Below are 12,689 nucleotides of genomic sequence, written 5' to 3' on the forward strand. Positions count from 1 at the left end.
TACTTAAGTAAGTACAGAAGTACTTAAGTACTTCTTAAGCCAGGGTTAAGAAGTACTGTTTTCATGGCTATAAAGCAAGAGTGAAAATGTTGGGTCAGAGAATAGCACGGTGAAAGATTTAATAAAGATAAGGCATGCAGCAGTATGAAGAGTGTGCTCAGGAAAGAGAAATTAGTGGCAATGAACCAAATATACAAAATGAAAGAGAAGACAACTCCACCACGCTGAGTCTTGATGGTTGAGAAAATAGTTGTGCCAGAAGTTGCTGTGGGGGTGGGGAGCTGGTCTGCAGAGGATAAGGAGGAGTTAGTTTGGCTTAAGGCATTTCCGCTTAGTTTTCATGGCAACTACATCTGGCAGGCATTAGGTGGTGGGGCATTGGGGCTTAGGTGAAAGGGCGGCACTAGAAGAGTGGATTTGTGATCCATTATCCCGGAGGTGGGAGCCTGGGTCATACACATGGTACAAGAAGTCCAGATAACAGAATAAAGACTTTTCGTGCTTATAAGTTAGAATGGGAGGCATGGAAGGAATTTTAGAAAACTTTAGGCCAAACTTCTATGCATGATCCAAGTGTCCTGACCTCAATGATAGTGCAAGGAATGTCCTTTCAGGTTGGCCTCAGCAGCTGTCAGCTTAGATCAGGGAAGAGCCATGCCCTGGGTCCCCTGCTAGAGCCCCGTGGAGCTCATTGCCAGAAAGGCCTGGCCTGTGTGTCATTCTCTTGCCAACTCTGTGACTCAGCTACACACTTCCAGAGTGATATTTTCAGAATACAGTTATGTGTAGCAGAATCTCTTTTCCATGGCTGGCAGTGTTGCCCATCTGTGGCGTCATCAAGCTCTGTGCTCTAAAAGCAGGGAGGAGGTATGCAGTTGGAGAAAATTGGGAGCCTGCTTGGATGATGGGATTCTGGGGTTCATGCTCTGCACCAGGGCTCCACACCCCCAGAAGCCCTCTCCTAAAGGGAGGGTGGGAGTTGACCAGTAATACACAGACCACCTCAGCAATAGGGTACAAACCAGACTGAAAATACACAGCAAGATAAAAGAAGTAGGCTTGGGGGACTTCCCTGGTGGTCCAGTGGTAAAGCATCTGCCTTACAATGCAGCAGATGCGGGTTCGATCCCCAGTCAGGGAACTAAGATCCCACATGCTGCGGGGCAACTAAGGCCGCAGCGCCACAACTACTGAGCCCGCAAGCCTCACTAGAGAGCCTGCGTGCCACAAACTACAGAGCCCACGCGCTCTGGAACCCACACACCACAACTACAGAGCCCACGCACCCTGGAGCCTGCGTGCCACAACTAGAGAAGAGAAAACCCGCACGCCACAACTAGAGAGAAGCCTGCGTGCCGCAACAAAAGATCCCACATGCCTCAGTGAAGATCCGGCATGCTGCAACGAAGACCCGATGCAGCCAGAAGTAAATAAAATAAATAAATAAATAATAAATCTTAAAAAAAAAAAAAAAAGAAGTAGGCTTGGGGTTGCAAAACTAGGGTTCAAATCTAAGTGAGCTCTGCTACTTATCGATAGAATCCTTGCACAAGTTTCCTCCTCGACAAAATGAGGAATTTTCTCTTCTTCATGGGCTGTAGAGAGCAAATGAAATGCTTCATGTAAGAGTGCTTTGCAAACTATACTTTTATAAATACAATATTTCTTTAAAAAGAACACCAGAATGTCAAATGTATAGACAGATGAGGAAGAAGAGGACCCAGTGAAATCGGAAGATTTGTTTCCATGATAGTTTGGGAGGTTTTCTCTCTTTCCCAGCGCACCAAAAAGGAGGAATCTTCCCATTTGGTTTTGTCTCTGGTATGGTCTATTCATTCTTCCTCCTTCAGCCTGAGACTCCCCAAGTCAATCCTTAAGTTTTAACACACCTATGATGTACACCTGGTTCTGTGTGCACACCTGGCTTTGGGCAAAATTGTGAAGGAAGCACAGTTACCTGTAGTGACCCCAGATAGCCCTTTAGGGTATGCTTCCCAAAGCAGGCGTGGGCATCCCACTTCCTGAGAACAGGACCATTTAACTGGGAAGTAAGGGGTTTGCTGTGATATTTCCAGGGATGTTGGCATTTCAGGTGGAGGACTAAAGCTTTAAGCTCTGATGATGGAATTTCTGACATCAGTGAGCTGGGTGGAAACGTGTAGAATTAGATCTTTCTAGTATCCTTGAAACCATAGTACGTAGTCTTCCATCGAGGTGTTAGGCTGGCCTTGTGCTGGAATAATTCTCAGCCCTCAAAGATGTCATAAATTGTATGATCCACATTATAAGTGCTCTGGGATTCCGTGAGATGGATCCAAGCGCATTATCTTGTTGAATTTTGTGAGAACCAAGAAGAGAACAGAGGAGAGTAAGCTATTGTGTTCATCCTGTGATAAGTACCAGTGCAATACGAGGGCATTAATATTCCTGATGCTGGCAGAATCTATTCAGAGCCATAGAAAGCTGCAACCAGAAGAAATCTCATGAAAAGCAATTCATCTGTATAGGGCAGGGTCTTCAAACTTTAGCAGGTATCAGAATCACTTGGAGGACTTGTTAAAGCATAGATGGCTGGACCTCACCCAGAAACCCTCCAGAGTTTCTGAGTCAGTAGGTCTGCGGTGAGTTGGAAAATTTGTATTTCTAACAAGTTCTCAGGTGAAGCTGATGCTGCTCTTGTAGGAAACCTTTGGAAACTGTGGGTTCTGTGCTTTGTAATTTATAAAATGCTCTCCCATAGTGATCTCCTGTGATCCTCTTACACCTTGTGAACTCGTGAGGCAGGTACTTCACAGATGAAGAAGTAAGTCCAGAAAGACTGTGATTGCTAAAGTTCACCCAGCTAGTGGCGAGCAGAGCTGGGACTCAGAGCCCCTCACTCTTAGGGCCGTTTTTCTAGTTCTAAAGTGTACCACTGCGGAGTTCTAGGACGTTGGCTAAGTGTGACCATCAATTTTCTAACTCTTTCTGTAGGATTCTTTTTATTCACTTTGCCTTCTGCAGTCTGCAGTGAGCTATAATAGTTGGGGAATTTTGGAGATTTGGGAAGAAATAGTTGGAGGAGGAAGCAAAGGGACTAGAGGGAAGAAGTTTCTAAGAAGAAAGGTCTGTGAGTGATGAAAGGGTCCCAGTTAGGCAGGAGCTGGGAAAGGAAGCCGAGGAGAGGCCTGCTGAGGGAAAGGGGAGGGGGAGCAAGCTAGTAAAAAGTTAAGAATCCTGAAAGACCTTTCGTAGCACTTAGGCATTTAGCTTCACAGGACAAGATGTGTGGTGTTCTGTCCTTTAGCCACTGGGTTACTCTGCCACATCAAAGCCTAGCCTGTTTCTGATGTGGAGTGTTTGCAAAGCCCCTCCCACCCATCCTGGCATGCTTTGCGATTTACTATTAAAGTAGTGTCAGTCTTTGAAAAAATATGAAGCTCTGGATATGTTTCCCTCGCAGCCCCATGTGTTCCTTGTATTTATCAAAATGGAACACTAACAAATATTTATCCAGTTTTATAGATGTGTTGACGATAAAGACTACCAGGTGTGTCTCCCTGCCATGGTGATTATTTTGCTCAATACATGATTGACTGAGATGTCTTCAGTGTATTATAAACACACATTAAAAATAGCAACCTAAAAAAAAAGATAAAACTGACAAATAGGAAGTTCCATAGTTTTGGATGCAATACATTGCCAACCTCGTTATTAGGACACAAAACAGATAATCCTTAGTGAGTTATATAACTTTATATAATGATTCTTCTTCAAATAAATGTCTTTTTGGCTCCTACAATCTTATTTTTTTCATTTATAAAAGTGTTTCAAATTGGAACCCTTTGAAAAAAAATTGTTCTTTTTTTTTGGCTCAAATTGGAACCCTTTCAAAAGAGGTTTTTTTTTTTTTTTTTTTTTTGTCCTGTGTGTATGTCCTAATAACCTAGGACATAGAAAGATCTGGCTACTTTATCAAAATTTCAAACTCACGGTCCAATTTCAATTTTTAGCATCCACTTGTGACCATAATCATGAAGCTAAGAAAGGTTACTGCATTTTCATGTTGCATTTTTGTCAAACAGAAAATGTTCTTAAATTGGCCCAGTACTCTCTACTTTGCTACTCAAAGGGGATTAAAGGGGTTCAAATCACTCAAAATTTGTTACTGCTTATTTCTGTGTGTTATGAAAACAATTTAACATTAATGAAATAAAGATTCTTAATATTTTTATCATTTCCTACTTAATGTTCCCCCAAAACATTGATTTAAAAGTTGAAAAGACATATAAGTATCAAGGATTTGTGACTTAGATTTTTCTTTAAAGTAGTAAGAAAAGTGAACAGGTCCGCATATATTGTCGGTGCCAGGTCGGAGAGATACTGGTGCCATTTAAACTTCAGTTTTTGTTTTGCGAATTGAATAAACAACTGCTCTGAAGAAACGAAAGGAAACTATAATGTTTGAACTATAAAATTTCTGACGTTTATTGACTCTCTGGATCTCCCAAACAACTTCCTGTCCTCGTAAATTTGCTCCTGTGCTTGGTCAGATGCAGGCTTGTGTTATTTTTCCATTGCAGCATGTGAATAGACCAGTTTTATTTCCAGCGGTTAGCTGCTTTTAACCTGGAGGTGGCTGTGCAGTATTGCTGACTAAACCCAATGTTGGATGTGCTGTGTGTGTGTGTCCACTGTCACATTCAGTATGTGCCATGGGGCTGCACTTATGTGCGTGGATGTAAATACCTATTTCACTATTATCTCTGTCCTCTACTTTATCTCCTTTGGGGTTGTCAGTATTGACTGTTGAATCTAAATAATAAAGCATGTACAGGAAATTAAAATATGTAAAGCAAAATACAAAAACTATTTAAAAAATCCAACCGCATTCTATTGCTTTGGGACTATATTGAATGACAGAATACTCATGAACGAAAAGGAGAGTCATCACAATGGATTGATCTTAATGGGGGCAAAGAGTTAAGTTTTGAGGTCAGGTCATAAAGGTAAGAACTAAGACCAACCAAAGGAAGGGCAGACTCCTGCCAGCACTATTTAAGTGGTGCCCTCCCTTCCTTCCTTTCTCTCCTTGCAACTGCGTATACTTAAATTCACATAAGGTATGTGATTCAAGTTGATGGTATGTACCAGCACTTCTACAACATTATTTTATTTTATTAAAAAAATATTTATTTATTTTTGGCTGCGTTGGGCCTTTGTTGCTGTGTGCGGGCTTTTTCTAGTTGCGGCGAGCGGGGGCTACTCTTCTTTGTGGTGCGCGTGTTTCTTATTGTGGTGGCATCTCGTTGCGGAGCATAGGCTCTAGGCATGTGGGCTTCAGTAATTGTGGTATGAAGCCTTAGTTGTTGTGGCTCACGGGCTCTAGAGCCCAGGCTCAGCAGTTGTGGTGCATAGGCTTATTTGCTCCGTGGCATGTGGGATCTTCCCGGGCCAGGGCTCAAACCTGTGTCCCCTGCATTGGCAGGCGGATTCTTCACCACTGTACCACCAGGGAAGTCCCTACAACATTATTTTAAATCTTTGCAATAAATCAATAAGATGGGTGATATTATTCCTGTTTTACCCAAAGAGAGAAAGTGACTTCCCCAGAGAAACATAGCTAGTAGCTGGCAAGGCCAGGATTTGAACCCAGATCTACCTGGCTCTGAAGTCTAATCTCTCAAATACACCATATTAGAATGGTAAGAACCCTTAGAGACCATGTTTTATAACCACTTTATTTCACAGATGGGAAACAAGACTTGCCCCCTTTGCTGCTTCCCTCAGTCAGTGTGGATAATGGGGTGTCAACTGTATATACTAGACTTTGCCGGGATTTCCCAACTGGGGAAATGGAGAGGATTTGGTGCATCAGAGAGGGATGGATAAGATTTAAGAATTGGGTCAAGGGGGATGGGAATGAACCAGTTAAAGGAACTGGAATTACATAGCCTGATGTGAAACATAAATCCGGCTCTTCAAGTGAATAGTTAGTTGATGAAGGATAAAGACCAGCTGGGCTCTACTTTCCATGTGCCAACTCAAGAAGAAAGGCCTGTGTATTTTGCTGGGTGGGGGTATAAGTCAGTTGTAATCAAGAAGTCCTGATGGGGGGGGGATGTTGGGAGGAGGGTGGCTCGTTAGAATAGTGGGATAGGGGACCCTCCCCCCCACCTGCCAGGCTGGAAGCTGCCTTCTGCAGGTCTTTATGCTTTCCTCCCCAAGTTAAGAATAGCATTGCCCCTCTCAATAGCTATAGTTAAAAAGTAACATATTCTTAATTAACCCATCAGAACCTCCTGCACCTACAAATGTTTCTACTCTCTGATCGATCCTGCCCACTGGGGTTAGAGCTATTTTCATGAAGCACAACATTGGTACCAATTCTTTGCTCAAAGATGGCCCCAGAAGAGCTATTTTCAAAGTGTGGTCAATGAAACCCCAGAGGTAAGGTTGCCATTTTAACTAATCAACAGAAAATTTTTTAGTATATCTATGTCCCAGGCAATATTTGAGCATCCTGTATTTTATCTAGTAGCCCCTACCTGGGGGACCTTAAGATCCTTTTCAAGGGGTCTTTGAGGTCAAAACTATTTTCACAGGACCACTAAAACTTCTTTGCTGTTTCCACTGCGTTGACATTTGCACTGATGGTGTGAAATCAACAGTAGTTAAAAGTGCTGGTGTCGGGCTTCCCTGGTGGCACAGTGGTTGAGAATCTGCCTGCCAGTGCCGGGGACACGGGTTCAAGCCCTGGTCTGGGAAGATCCCACATGCCGCGGAGCAACTAAGCCCCTGCACCACAGCTACTGAGCATACGCGTCTGGAGCCTGTGCTCCGCAACAAGAGAGGCCGCGACAGTGAGAGGCCCCCGCTCGCCGCAACTAGAGAAAGCCCTCACACAGAAACGAAGACCCAACACAGCCAAAAAAAAAAAAAAAAAAAAAAAAATAGTGCTGGTGTCTTAGCATGAATCAGGGCAGTGACACCAAAGTGTACTGGTGGACATCGTGTGAAGCACAAGCTCTGTCATGTGCTCACAGTAAAAAAAAAAAAAAGCCAGTTTTACTTAAGAATCTCCTTGATGAAGCAGTAAAAATGATTAGTTTTATTAAATCTCAATCCTTGTGTAGATGTCTTCTTAATATTCTGGGTGACATATTGGGATGTATGTATAAAACATTACTGCTGCTTACAATGGTTGTCTCACTTGTGTGATGCTTTGAGGTGCAAAGCTGAATGGTTGCTTTTTCATGGAACACCACTTTTACTGACAAACTTTGGTTATTGAGACCTAGGTATTTGGCAGATGTTTTGAAAATGAATGAAGTGAGCCAGTCACCTCCAGGAAAAAACTTGACAGTGTTTGTGCCAATTATAAAATTTGAGCTTTCAAGTGAAAATTAGAATTTAGAAAAACTTCTGTCTACCACTGAGAGCCTGACAACTTCTCAATGCTCAAAGACTTTCTGATGAGCTTGGTGGTGATAACAATGAATATGGGTTGTTTTTTTTTTTTTTGACACTCTAATGAAACATGTCAATATTTGGAAAATCTGTGTAACTCAGTGAGTCAAAATATTCCAAATGACCAATGCATGATATTACCAAATTCTGCATCGGTAGAAAGATCCATTCACAGTGCAATATAAACTGAGTGATTTTAATGTAACAGTGTATAAAAAGTTTGCACTGTTATGGTTTTAAATTCCACATTTCAACTAACCTTTAAAAGTCCAGTTTTGGTGTCATACCAAAGAAGAATATCAATAATTATCCGAAAAAGGTCCTCCCTTTTTCAAATTCGTATTTGTGTCAGGCTGGATATTCGTCCTTTATTTCAACACAATCTATCACTACAGATTGAATGCTGAAGGAGATAAAAGAATCTAGCTGTCTTCTTTTTCATCCAGACAGTAAGGAGATTTGCAGAAATATAAAAGAATGCCATTCTTCTCATTATTTTGTTTTGGAAACTAGAGTTACTTTCCTTTAAAAAATTACGTTAACACGTAATAGGCTTATTACTATATTTTTTTTTTTTTTGCGGTACGCGGGCCTCTCACTGTTGTGGCCTCTCCCGTTGCAGAGCACAGGCTCCAGACGCGCAGGCTCAGCGGCCATGGTTCATGGGCCCAGCCGCTCCGCGGCATGCGGGATCGTCCCGGACCAGGGCACGAACCCGTGTCCCCTGCATCGGCAGGCGGACTCTCAACCACTGTGCCACCAGGGAAGCCCCATGGGCTTATTACTATTTTAAAGTGAACTATAAATGATTTTTAAAATGTTCTGTTTGAATTTTGCATATGGTGAATATCAAGTGAGACCATCTACATGGCAGAAGCTCTTTGGGGTCTACCATAATTAAAAAAAAATATTTCTTTACTTATTTATTTAGTCTGTGCCAGGTCTTAGTTGTGGCATACAGGATCTTTGTTGTGGCATGCACGCGTGATCTAGTTCCCCGACCAGGGATTGAACCTGGGCTCCTTGCATTGGAGGTGCGGAGTCTTACCCACTGTGCCACCAGGCAAGTCCCTACCATAATTTTTAAGAGTGTGAAAGGAGTCTGAGACCAAAAAGCTTGAGAATCACTGGCCTACAGGACAACACCTAAACTGGTGAACCAGATATTAGGGATTCCTGCCATTCTACTCCAACCTGCCTTTGCCACCTCACTTATCACGACTGTCTCTGTAGTAACCCCAGGTTCCAGCCTAACCACCTACTTACTGGTTTCTGCACATGTTCTGCACTTGTCTGCCTGACTCTGTGCATGCCATTCCTCTACCTGGAACACATGTCCACACCCCCTTTATCCACCTGTCTGGTGGTTAGTGGGTCAGAGCTACCTCCTTAGGGCCTGAGGATGGAGAGACTCATTTAGACCCAACGTCACAATCTGTTTATGGCTATACTGTGCATATAGCCTTCAGGATCTGTTTATTTGTCTTCCTTGATTAGAATTCCTGGAGTGCAAAGGACCCAATTTTCCCTCTGTTTATATTTTCCCATCTAAAGGCCAAGTGTCCTGCCATAAACTTTATGGGACTTTTGTAAATATTAGCTGACAATTTCTACCGATATCTGTGGGCTTTTATGATCCTGTGCAGATTAATCAGAGTATTTAGTGCCTGCTGTGAGAAGAACACTTGGCAGTGGGGGAAAGGGGGCTAAGGGGGTGACCCTTGCTTAAGGACCTGAACTGTGCTTGGAGAGACAGGATTTATAGCCAAAAAGCAATCAAACAAGACACAAGAAGGTATGTAATCAAAGGAATAACCAGGTGCTGTAGGCCTTTAGGGAAGGGGAGATGGGAGCCGGGACACGTGCGTGTTTGCGGTCGCTGGAGAAATCTGAGCAGGCTCCTGGGAGGAGGCAAGGACTTGCTGGGGACTCGTTAAATAGGGAGGGTTTAGTTAGAGGTCAGCAAGGCAGGATTTTGGGTCAGCAAATAAACACAAGCCAGGGCAGAGTCAGGAATGAGCACAGCATGTTCACGGCCTAATGAGGAGGCTGCCGACCATGGTGAAGGTGAATGGTGTGAAATGATAAGGTTGAAAGCTGGTTAGAGGAGTTTAGATTGGACTTGGAAGGAAGGAAGAACCAGCTTTTTTTTTTTTGGTTAGGTAAGTGACATGGTGTTTTTTGAGCCAAAGATGGGCTATTTGTGGGAGGAGGAATGGAGATGGGGCATCTAGTTAATGGCCTAGGGGTGTGAGGAGGTGAGGCTCTGGACTGGGAAATCAGCAAGGTTTTTGGAATGAAGTTTACGCAGGTCACCACGTCTAGAATGCCAGCGTGGAGCCTTTAAATGGCAATGTTTTATATATAAAGGCCTAGGGATTACAACTCCACAGTAGTGTGTTAGTGACATAATTGGGTCTTATCATGTGTGGCTGATTTAGAGGTGAAATCTTTTATTCTAGCTTTTCCTCATGTTTTATTGTTTCAGCTACTAAATGATTGTGTGTGGTTTTGGGCTGTTTACCTAACTCCTCGGTGTCTTGGTTTTGTCATCTGTAAAATGAGGGTATTAATAGTTTAATAGTACCTGTCTCATAGCCTCGTTATGAGAATTACATGTGGTAATACATGTAAAGTGCCTATTTTTGCGCCTGACACATAGGAGGCCTTTAAAAATATTAGCTATTATTATTTATTTATTCAGTAATTCACATTATCATGGGAATATAAGTATTTAAATTACCCAATGGGCCAAAGCATTCAGTGCTAAGCTGAATGAAGGCCCTCAAAAAAAAAAAAAAAAAAGCTTCCTGGAGACATGGCAAAGATGGGATTCAGAAGCTGGGATGGAAAAATGTTAAAAATTCTAATTCCATAAACTCATTAAGATCTAAAGTGTAAAACTGGGAGACCCAAGTCACAATTTAATCTTGTCACTTCTCAGCTTAAACACCTTCACTGGCTCCCCCTGCAGAAAAGATAAATCTGGTCTTTTTAGCAAGCCAGCAAGGCTTCCTTCACTGACATTTCGTTGGCCATCACAGCCTTCCTTCCCCAGCCCAGCGGCCTGCGCCTCAGCTGCTCTGCACTCCTGCTAATTTTCAAACACATCCTGTCCTGCACAGCAGTCTCCCTTGCCTTCACTCTTTCCCCCAAAGCTCATTCCTCTTACCCCATTTATGCACTATAAAATTAATCACCTGTTTTTAATAGACTTTATTTTTAAGGGCATTTTTAGGTTTACAGAAAGATTGCATAGAAAGTAAAGTTCCCATAAACTCTCTCCCCCAACAGTTTCTCCTTTCATTAACATCTTGCATTAGTGTGGTCCATTTGTTACAACCGATAAACCAGTATTGATACATTATTCTTTTTTTTTTGCGGTACACGGGCCTCTCACTGTTGTGGTCTCTCCCGTTGCGGAGCACAGGCTCCGGACGCGCAGGCTCAGCGGCCATGGCTCACGGGCCCAGCCGCTCCGCGGCACGTGGGATCTTCCCGGACCGGGGCATGAACCCTTGTCCCCTGCATCGGCAGGCAGACTCCCAACCACTGCGCCACCAGGGAAGCCCGATACATTATTCTTAACTAAAGTCCATAGTTTACACTAGGGTTCACTCTGTGTTGTACACTACTATGGGTTTTGACAAATGCATAAGAATAATGTCCTATAGCCACCATTACAGTATTACAGAATAGCTTCATTGCCCTAAAATCGCCCTGTCCTCCACCTACTTATCCCTCCCTCTTCCCCTCCCTGTCAGTTTTTAAGAATCAGTTAAAATGCCATCTCTTTTGTGAAAATATCTCAGGATCCCTTTATTATGAATCTCTTTGATGCTTGCAGAACACTTTCTTCATACCTGTTATAGCTCCTATGTTCTAAATATTATTAGAGATACACACACCCTTTTCTTCCTTTACTAGAGTGTATGTCCTTGACGGAGGGTCTGTGCCATAGATTTATCCTCATAACACCTAGCCTAGACCCTGTTCTTAACGGGTGCCTTGTGAATGCTGGCTGAATTGTGAGCAAATATTAGGGTGGGATTTTCCAGAACAGGTCTCAAGAGGCAAAGCTTTACACCTAGAGTTCTGAAAGTGACAAGTGTACTTGTGAATTTTAAACATGCTTCAGGACTCAGGGGTCCATGGATGGGAAACTCTCTGAAGGGAACTGGCTTCTGTCCCTTCAGATTTGGGCTCAGAATCAGCCTTGGTTGAGGTGGCCCAGGCCAGCTTTATAAATATTACTAACTAGGCCTCAGGGCTCTTTCCTTGCCTCTCGTCCCCTCCAAAAACAAAGCAAAAAAGAAAAGGACAGGGAAGTTGGATGTTTCCATCCATCTGGTCCCGGTGCCCCTCTCTGGAAGGCCCCTGGAACGTCTGTTTGGTACCCCTCTCTCTCTCCCCAGATGGCTCCCAACAATTGAGGGTGCCCAGCGTGCCTTCTTTGGCCAAGGAGCACCTTCTCTTAATTTCCTAGTTCACGCTGAGCGTTTTGCTTTATTTTCGCTTTAAAGACGTTGTTCTCAAACATTCTAAAACGCTGTAGGAACATGCAGATCAGAAAAGCAAATAAATCGAATCTTGTGAAGTAACAAAGCAGACGTCCTTATTCAACAACCAGCACAACGCTAAATGGGAAATATCAGTCATGCACTAGAGACAGTAGCTTCCCCTCCAGACGGGAACTGCCTGTTTGCAAAAACCCCCACCCCCAAAAATGAGGCAGTGAAGGTACCGTAAAATAAACTCCTCTCCTCAGGTCCCAAACGGGAGTCTGCAGTTTCTAGCAGCACTGCCTGTTCTTTTTACGCGACACAAGCAGTTTGCAAGACCTCGGCTTTTACTTCCCAGTACCTGCCTCCTAACACACGTGGGGGTGGAGAGGGAGGGAGGGAGTGGGAAAGAGAGATGTCCTCCCCCTCCCCCAACCATCTTAGAGCCCACAGCGGCGCCAGACCCAGCGCTGGGCGGGGTGGGATAAGGGACACTCTGGAAGCTAGGTTAGATCTAAAGGTGCTGTTACCTGGGGCGGCGAGTGCTCTCCAGACAGCCGGGCTCCCCCATCTCCCCCGCAATCGGAAAGAGCCGAGGAAAAGTGTCGGGGGGGGGGGGCTCCTGCCCGGCTCCGGAGCGGTTTGGGAGCCGGGCAGAGCCCCTCGCCAACCGAGCGACAACCGCCCGCCGGCACCTGTGCTCCCAGGGGGCGGGGCCTCCTCCAGGTGTGCTCCGGG

The 12,689-nt window shown here is 43.9% G+C and overlaps 1 long non-coding RNA gene across 1 annotated transcript in view; it reads right to left on the reverse strand.

Moving 5' to 3' along the window:
* Positions 1-12,615, reverse strand: part of LOC114907986 — a 41,812-nt gene extending 29,197 nt beyond the window's left edge. Inside the window, exon 1 of the long non-coding RNA XR_003796831.1 lies at positions 12,482-12,615. This is a non-coding gene — a long non-coding RNA (uncharacterized LOC114907986). The remainder of the gene's footprint in view (positions 1-12,481) is intronic.
* Positions 12,616-12,689: the final 74 nt, after the last annotated feature.

The sequence above is a fragment of the Monodon monoceros genome, unplaced genomic scaffold, assembly GCF_005190385.1.
Source record: "Monodon monoceros isolate NGI ecotype Baffin Bay Population unplaced genomic scaffold, NGI_Narwhal_1 Super_Scaffold_3, whole genome shotgun sequence".
Taxonomy (NCBI): domain Eukaryota; kingdom Metazoa; phylum Chordata; class Mammalia; order Artiodactyla; family Monodontidae; genus Monodon; species Monodon monoceros.